An 8,631-nucleotide genomic window follows, 5' to 3' on the forward strand; every position below is an offset into this window, starting at 1 on the left:
ATATATGGAGACTATAAATATGTTGACACACACAACTAAACTGAAAAACTATTCCAGGGGTTCACATGCACTTCGTATCATCGAGTATTTAGTCAGGTAGCCATTTGCTTGTACAACTGCTGCACATAGAGTTGGCATTGAGTCACATTTCTCAAGACATGAGACAGGAATTTTGGACCATTCTTCAGTTAAAGATTCGCAATGTGCGTCCTTGTTTGTGTAGGTTTTGCGTTTAACACGCCTTTTGAGTTCCTCCCATAGATGTTCAATTGTGTTTAGGTCAGGGCTTTGAGTTGGCCAATCAACAACCCTGACTTTTCTTGCTGAGACATGTTTTGATAAACTTGGAGGTATGTTCAGGGTAATTGTCATGCTGGTATAACCACCCACGTGGTACTTTTTGTTTGTATACGGTACCATATGTAGTACAATTACCCTGGACCCATGATGCCTTCAATTTTTACCAGTGGACCAACTCCAGGTCTAGAAAAGCAGCCCCAAGCCATTACATGACCATGTTTTACTATAGATTTTTGGTATCGTACATCGTTGCGTGCGTTAACTGGACGTCTAACAAAGGAATTTCCATCCGAGTTGAACCTATTGAATTTACTCTCATCGCTCCATAGTACTTTACTTCATCCCTTGTTCGTCCAACCACCATATTTCTTAGCAAATGCAACGCCTTCCTGTTCTTTGCTGAAGTCAAGGGCTTCTTGCCTGGTCGTCGGCCCATTAAACCTTGGTGTTTGAGGTACCGTTAGATGGTAGTTAAGCCAAGTTTGATCTTATAATTGTCTTCTAAATTAGTCCGTACATCTACTGCCATCGTACAAGGATCAAGCAACGCACTGCCTTCGAATGAGTCAACTGTAGGGGCAACAATTCTAGGGCAACCAGATCTAGGCTTATTTAGACGTGTTCCGCGGTTTTTGTAGACTGTTACAAACATTTAAAATTTGTCTAGAAAGACCGAAGTCTTTTGTAACTTGTGCTTGGTTATTGCCTCTCTTCAAAGCTGCAATCACTGCTTGCCTAAGATCTAATGAATACTATTTCCTTTTCCCCATTGCAATATATGTTTGACCGAGCTCAATAGCTGCAGTCGCTTAAGTGCAGCAAGTATCCAGTATTCTGAAGATAGTAGGATCGAACTCCACTGTCGGCAGCCCTGAAAATGGTTTTCCGTGGTTTCCCATTTTCACACCAGGCAAATGAAAATGAAATGTATGGGTTTTAGTGCCGAGATATCCCAGGATGGGTTCGGCTCGCCAGATGCAGGTCTTTCTATTTGACTCCCGTAGGCGATCTGCGCGTCGTGATGAAGATTAAATTATGAAGACACCACATACACCCAGCCCCCGTGCCATTGGAATTAACCAATTAAGGTTGAAATCCCCGACCCGGCCGGGAATCGAACCCGGGACCCTCTGTACCGAAGGCCAGTACCGTTCAGCCAACGAGTCTGACATCAGGCAAATGCTGGGGCTGTACCTTAAGGCCACGGCCGCTTCGTTCCCACTCCTAGCCCTCTCCTGTCCCATCGTCGTCACAAGACCTATCTGTGTCGGTGCGACGTAAAGCAACTAACAAAAAAATATATATGTTTGGGTGAAAGAACTGTAAATAAGACGTAAGTAAATCATTGTTATAAGTGAAATCTCATGTCAAAATACTTAAGGTCTTCACGTAAACGATTGGTCCCATTTTACTGTTAGGTTCGAAACACAAACACTGAACTCTCTACTCAGACAAGCATCATGGGTATCATTTCCGCTATCAATGGTCGAAAATATTATAATAATAATAATAATAATAATAATAATAATAATAATAATAATAATAATAATAATTGTTTTACGTCCCACTAACTACTATTTTATGGTTTTCCGAGACGCCGAGGTGCCGGAATTTAGTCCCGCAGGAGTTCTTTAACGTGCCAGTAAATCTACGAACACGAGGCTGACGTATTTGAGCACCTTCAAATACCACCGGACTGAGCCAGGATCGAACCTGCCAAGTTGGGGTCAGAAGGCCAGCGCCTTAACCGTCTGAGCCACTCAGCCCGGCTGGTCGAAAATATGAATGTCCAAGTACTTATGGTGGGTACTGTAATCTCACTTGGTCAACTGATTCTTCCAACCCCGACGGTATTAAGGTTACGATGCCTAGGGAGTCTCATTTTCAGCCCTTCCCTTTCGTATGTTGATACCTTCAGTTTCGAAGTATCGGGCCTCATTTTCTCTATGATTAGTGATAAGAGAGGATGGTCGCGCATTTGTATGAAAAATGAAGTTAAATTCTACAACCTGTTTCCAGTTTCAACCGGGTCAGGAATGGAATGAATGAAGACCGCATCTAGCAGCGAGGATAGGAATTGTGCCGGCTGCCGAAGCCTGTCGCACTCCTCTGGGGTAATGATGAATGACAGAGAGATGAAATGAAATGATATGATATTGGAAGGTGTTACTGGAATTAAAGATGACAGGGAAAACCGGAGTACACGGAGAAAATACAGTTCCGCCTCCGCTTTGTCCAGCACAAATCTCACACTGAGTGACCGGGATCTGAACCACGGAACCCAGAGGTGAGAGGCCGACGCTCTGCCGCCTGAGCCACGGCGGCTACTCGCGCAGATTAACTTCCTCTAAAATCAATAATCGCCGGCCCCGCCGTGTAGGGGTAGCATGCCTGCCTATTAACTCCGAGACCGAGTTCGATTCCCGGCCATGTCGGGGATCTTAACCTGGTTCTGAGTGCTTGTTCGAGGTCCATTCCGCCTAAGTTATTACAATTGAGGAGCTATCTGACAGATGGCGGCCCCGGTCTAGAAAGCCAAGACTAATGGCCGAGAGGATCCGACGTGCTAACCACAGGACACCTCAATCTGCAGGCCTTCGGAGCTGTTGCGCCATGTTTTTTAAAATCAATAATCACCAACCTACCTCATCCACCCGAAGGCTAGTTGGATCCTCAAACAGCACCACCAAAAGGTTCATCAAAGTACTGCACCATCGGATGGGATGATAAACTGCATCAGCCAAAAGTACCCGATTTCTTCGAGTCTTTCACCTTTTGTTCTTTTCTAAAGCAAGTTCGAAGCGAGTTAATTTTCTTTATCACCGCATCTTTATTCGCCCGCGGATCAACCTCCTTTAACTTCTCTATCAGAAAATCGTAGGCACAATTTTTCTTATCCGATCTGACCTTTAAGTTAGTATTCCAGGAGAGTATTTCGCCTATTGGAGTTCGGATTAAAAATAAAAGAACGCGGTAACACATGCCAATAACTCCAACGAAAACTGTCACCACACACGCTTCAACTTACACTTTCTGGAAATACTCCCAACAGCGCGAGGCTTCTTTCATGCCATGCCGAAGACAACTATTAAATCGTTCAACTTACTAGCGAACATTGCTCAGTTTTGCACTGACGAGAGAGTACATCTAAGTTTGTGCAAGCCAACCGTCACTGAAAAATGAAGCATGTGCGACAGCCCTAAGTCATCCGCTTTATCTAAACGACATTTAACACGCTTAGAAGATGCGAAAAGGGATCTGTGACGTCGTTTCTTCTGAATGGGGAAGAGAATCTGCTTCAAACAATGTCCAACCTTTCATCACTTCACGCAATTTATGTGCTATCTGGAGTAACACGAACAGTTACATTTACAAAACAGGCGTAATACGATAGTCTTCAGCTAGTTCTCTTATTTGTCAAACAGTTCACTGCGCATACTTCAGGTGCAGCTGAGGACTAATTCGACCGCATCTTAACCAAAGTATGAGGAATGTGAAATACTGTAGCGCGCGCGCACACGCACACACACACACACACACACACACACACACACACACACACACACACACACACACACACACACACACCTATTTTAATTATAAATTACGTCTTCGTTTTTTAAGTTCAGCCTCTACGAACGAATTAAGCACATACATTCAAATGAAGAAAAATCTATTGCCGGACTGAATAATTCCGGTAGTAGAGCGCTCATCTCCTGAGCTCAAGTTGGCTGGTTCGATCCCGGTTTAGTCCGGTGGTATTTAAAGGTGCTCAACACGCCAGCCTCGTGTCGGTAATTTACCGGCACGAAAAAAAAACTCCTGCGGGCCAAAATTCCGGGACCTCGGCGCCTCCGAAACTCGTTAAAATAGTTAGCGAGACAAACCAACAACATTATTATTAAACAAGTTCTATTGAGTCGTTCCATTGGTCCGTCACGAAAAGAAATATCCGCAGAACGAGGTTTCAAAAGAAAAGGTCAGATTACAAATTGCTTTACGTCGGACGGACACAGATAGGTGGTATCGCGACGATGGGACAGGAAAGGGCTAGGAGTGGGAAGGAAGCAGCCGTGGCCCTAATTAAGGTACAGCCCCAGCATTTGCCTGATGTGAAAATGGGAAACCACGGGAAACAATCTTCAGGGCTGCCGACACTGGTAGTCGAACCCACTATCTCCCGAATACTGGATACTGGCCGCACTTAAGCGATTGCAGCTATCGAGCTCGGTAAGGTCAGATTACACGGAGTCCATCTTTCTCAAGAGACCAAGAAGAACACTTGCATGTGGTCATTCTGCTGTACATCTCGTACCTTAAATTAGCCACGAGTCATTCGTCAATAGCGATGCTCATAAGCAGGGCTCGGATATGGATGGGTTATTAAATGCTGAAAAATTACCTACAAATAGTCAAAAAATGTAAAATGAGCGAGAAAATTTCCCAAAAGCACGAAGCCCAAAATAGTAAATATGTGTACTGTCAACACTGCCTTCTACTTGTAATGGAGTGAATACAGCATCATCAAATAATAATAATAATAATAATAATAATAAATGGGCCTACAGAAATACCTTGCTTGCACTTGTGGAAATACGTCAGTCTTCGAATACTACTAAGAGGGGGCTGTTAATATTTCAACAGAACCGCGGAGTGTGGCCCATTATTTCACAACGCATGGTGTTTTCTAGCGTTAGACAGAGATAATAATACTTCAGTCCTTTTGTAAAATGGAGTTCTTACGAGAAACAAGCAAAATAACCGATCATCTGTAGGCCTACGTCGTCATTATTAGCAACTTTAGCAATCCCTGCAGTCCACTGATATACTTCATACCACGTGTTCGTAGCGCCCTACATGTTGCTGAATTGTAATAAATCTTTCTGCTAGCCGTTTCACTTCACATCTTTCTCAGAATGGTATCTGACCATCAGTAGAAAAAATAACCTCGTCGAATTTTAAAATAGTTTTCCTTCAATGGACACAGATTATGGCATTCCAACACCTGGAAGTTATGCCTTAAACTACAGTGAATCTCTCACGAACAAATGAAACTCACAAGCCCATGTACGTATGTTAGTACTCCGGCTCTTCGACAACCTGACTGAAATGTGAATTTTGTACCTTCTACCGTTTCATCGCAAGCCCATCCAAATTAGAAGCAATGTCTCTTCGCTTTCCAGGGATGTATATTTCCAAAGAGTACGGAGAAGGGTTGTAGAAGGTAACTTTAAATCACAGTTTTCGAACCGAGTACTAAATCTTTTTGGTGTTTGAGTGTTCTAAATTGTTGAACGCTCCAACGATATTCAGGTATGTAGATTACCCAAGGCAAATCCATAAAATGATATAACACAGAACAAAGAAAAATAGCTTTAAAACGAATCGCTAAAAATGAAAAATGAGACAAAATGAAAAAGTAAAAACTGGCGAAAATGACAAAACTTGCCTAATGAATACGTATTTCTGCAAACAGGGCGGCCATGATCAGGATTTATATATCGTCGTTGCGCATAGAAAACCCGCTATGTGATAATATTCCAGCTTAGAACTCTGAAGAGAAAGCTTTTGTCATGTAAGGTTCAGCACTGCATGAACTATACTGACGAATTTTCCTCCTAAGTGACACATGCGCTGCGGGTCAGTATTCATCCACTCAACATTGCCACAAAGGAATTTCGAGGCGCAACGACGAAATGAATAAGTTGGCAATGTGTACGATGCGCCAGTTAAAAGTGGCATGTAATCAAATCCGGGTGTTGTTCGTAAGTAACTCAGAAATGTCTTTCCGCTGCCATTTCTGTCCCATGGTCCCACAAATTCAGCAGACCCTTTAACAAGAGGGCCATTCCTAATAGGGCCATTCGTCATTCAAAGCTTCACTCATGTTTTTACAAGAGGTATGGTGGACAGTTCCTTTCTGCACTTTCTCCTCCTAATCAATATTTCTCAAACTTATGCTGAGATGTGATAGAATTAATCTATTCAACCGCACCTGAGGTAGGTGCAATGAACTGTTTGAAAATTCGGGGATCTAGCTGAAGACAAGAATTAAATATACTGTAAAGTGTTTGTGTCCTACATTGCAAAAATTCCTAGATGTCCTTGATTTAAGATTTCGATTAGACTTAAGTTAAGACATTTCTCATTCAAATTAACAGATAACACTGTCACAAGTCGCCAGGATTTATGTTATCTATCTCTATGTTTACACTATGAGAAACTTTAGAACAACGAATGATTTTTGTGAAATATTCTCAGGTTCTGTGATATTAAAAGATAAACTGAAGTACGATCCATTAGAATGGGACAAATTAAATTGATATCTGAGAGACCGAGCAAATGGCTGCATACTTTGAGTCACGTAGTTGTCGAATTGCATTCGGGAGATAGTGGATTCGAATCGCATTGACGGCAGACCTGGAAATGTTTTTTCGTGGTTTAGCATTTTCACGCCAAGCAAATTCTGGGGCTGTGCCTTAATTAAGGCCACGGTCACTTCCTTCCTGCTCCTAGTCTTTTCCTATCCCATTGTCGCCATAAGACCTATCTCTGTCGGTGCGACGTAAAGCAAATAGTAAGAAAAAAATAATCATAGAACATATCTTATTTACTAAATTATTACCATCAGTTACGAAATAGTTCACTGGTTTCAACTCCTTGTCAATAAAAAACAAAGAAAGAGACTTCAACAGAATAGATTAGATGAGCCAGTGCTCAAATCTCGTATTTTTCTTCGCTAAAAACTAATAATGGCGTGTGGTCTCTGGAGAGGCCTGGTGCAGGTCTTTCGAATTGACACCTACAGGTGGCCTGCGTGTCTGTGAGGATGGGGCCTTACCTATGACGAATTATTATGCTAATACGGCACCCCCTCCCCTCACCTCTTGGATCAAACGCCAGCATGCTAACAAAGTAGCCACGGAGCCGAACTTTTTCTTCACTGAAGTGCAAGGAAATATAAACACTGTATGACGAATCTGAAAACAAGTGAAGAGGCTATTCGGCTTGTCTGCTTCGCCTTCTTCACGGCACTCTTATAAAGATTGACAGCACACACAGCTGAATGTTAAATCATGTTCCACAATACAAGATAGCAGTTACTAGGGATCAGTACCTACTCATAACCGTATGCACTACAAAGGCGCCAGGGAAATCACAATTGTTTTAGAAACGATACCTGAGCGACAGCCTTAAATGCAGATCACTGACGATGGATTGATCTTAGGAGGTGCTCTCCCTTAAATTCAGCAATAACACTGCGATGAAATCCTGTGACAACCTCATTTCAGGTTCCTAACTCCTAAACTTAACCTTGTTCCAAACAAATGCAATTATATTATATACAAATTAATTACTGAAACTTCAATAACATCACGCATATATAGACAAAATGGACAGTGTATAATGTTCCTAACCTCCACAGTAGAACAGGAACTACAACTCCCAATACAGACCACTACCAGGATCTTTAAATCGCAGCATGGGTCAAGTAAAATACTGAGAGGTTCATTGAACATAATAGATTAAATCAAACTGAGTTTATCATCATTATAAAGGGTATAAAAGGAAGAAATGCCGACGGGAAATCTCTGCTCTTATCTCGGTTGGCGTGGCGCTGATAAGAGCAGGAATGTACCAGGTAAGACTCCATGTGCACACTGGGCAGGCCTTAGCTACATTCTCAGTAGTAGGCAGCACCTGCCTACCTCTCTTTCTTCCTCGGCCGCACACACCTGCACTAAAAGGCACAAATTGAACGAGAGTCTTAACCCTGGTGAAACTTAGTATCCAGGCCTTCGCATGATTCTCAGTTATAAATAATTTGAGAGGTATCCTTTCACTGGCTCATCAGTAGAATCGGTTGGTACAGTACACACACCTTGTATACAGGTGCTCCGTCTCTACAGGCATCAAGCTCTCTCGTTACTTTCGAGTGAATGGGGCGGAATATAGTGGCTTACCTGTTTGTTAGAGCAATCCCATGGGTTGTCGGCACACACCACTTCTCACACCAAAACTCTCAACCCCTTGACCTACTAAACTAAGATAGACGTACAAGAGCACTTCTCCCTCCGCGGGATCTCCAGCCCTACTACAGAACTTTCTCTCCAGGTTCAAGACAGCTCGCTGTGTCGCCGTAGAGCAGCGAGGTGGAGGGGAGGCAGAGGGGCTCTACACCCAGCAACCAATGCGCTCCAAGGTTAAAAACACAATACTCTTCGCCAGCACCTCTAAACAACAAGCTTGATTTTTTTCACCTATCGGTAGCCCTTTGCAAACATTGGGAACACAGTAATGAATTTGAAAACGTGCCCTTCGCGGTTGTTA

General features: G+C 42.8%; 1 protein-coding gene across 2 annotated transcripts in view; it reads right to left on the reverse strand.

The window, feature by feature from the left end:
* Positions 1-8,391, reverse strand: part of LOC136864720 (KN motif and ankyrin repeat domain-containing protein 2) — a 480,434-nt gene extending 472,043 nt beyond the window's left edge. For both annotated transcript variants that reach the window (XM_067142058.2, XM_067142057.2), the window contains exon 1: positions 8,265-8,391. The gene's annotated coding sequence lies outside the window, so the exon portion shown is untranslated. The remainder of the gene's footprint in view (positions 1-8,264) is intronic.
* Positions 8,392-8,631: the final 240 nt, after the last annotated feature.

Source organism: Anabrus simplex, chromosome 2 (assembly GCF_040414725.1).
Source record: "Anabrus simplex isolate iqAnaSimp1 chromosome 2, ASM4041472v1, whole genome shotgun sequence".
NCBI classification, from domain to species: Eukaryota; Metazoa; Arthropoda; class Insecta; order Orthoptera; family Tettigoniidae; genus Anabrus; species Anabrus simplex.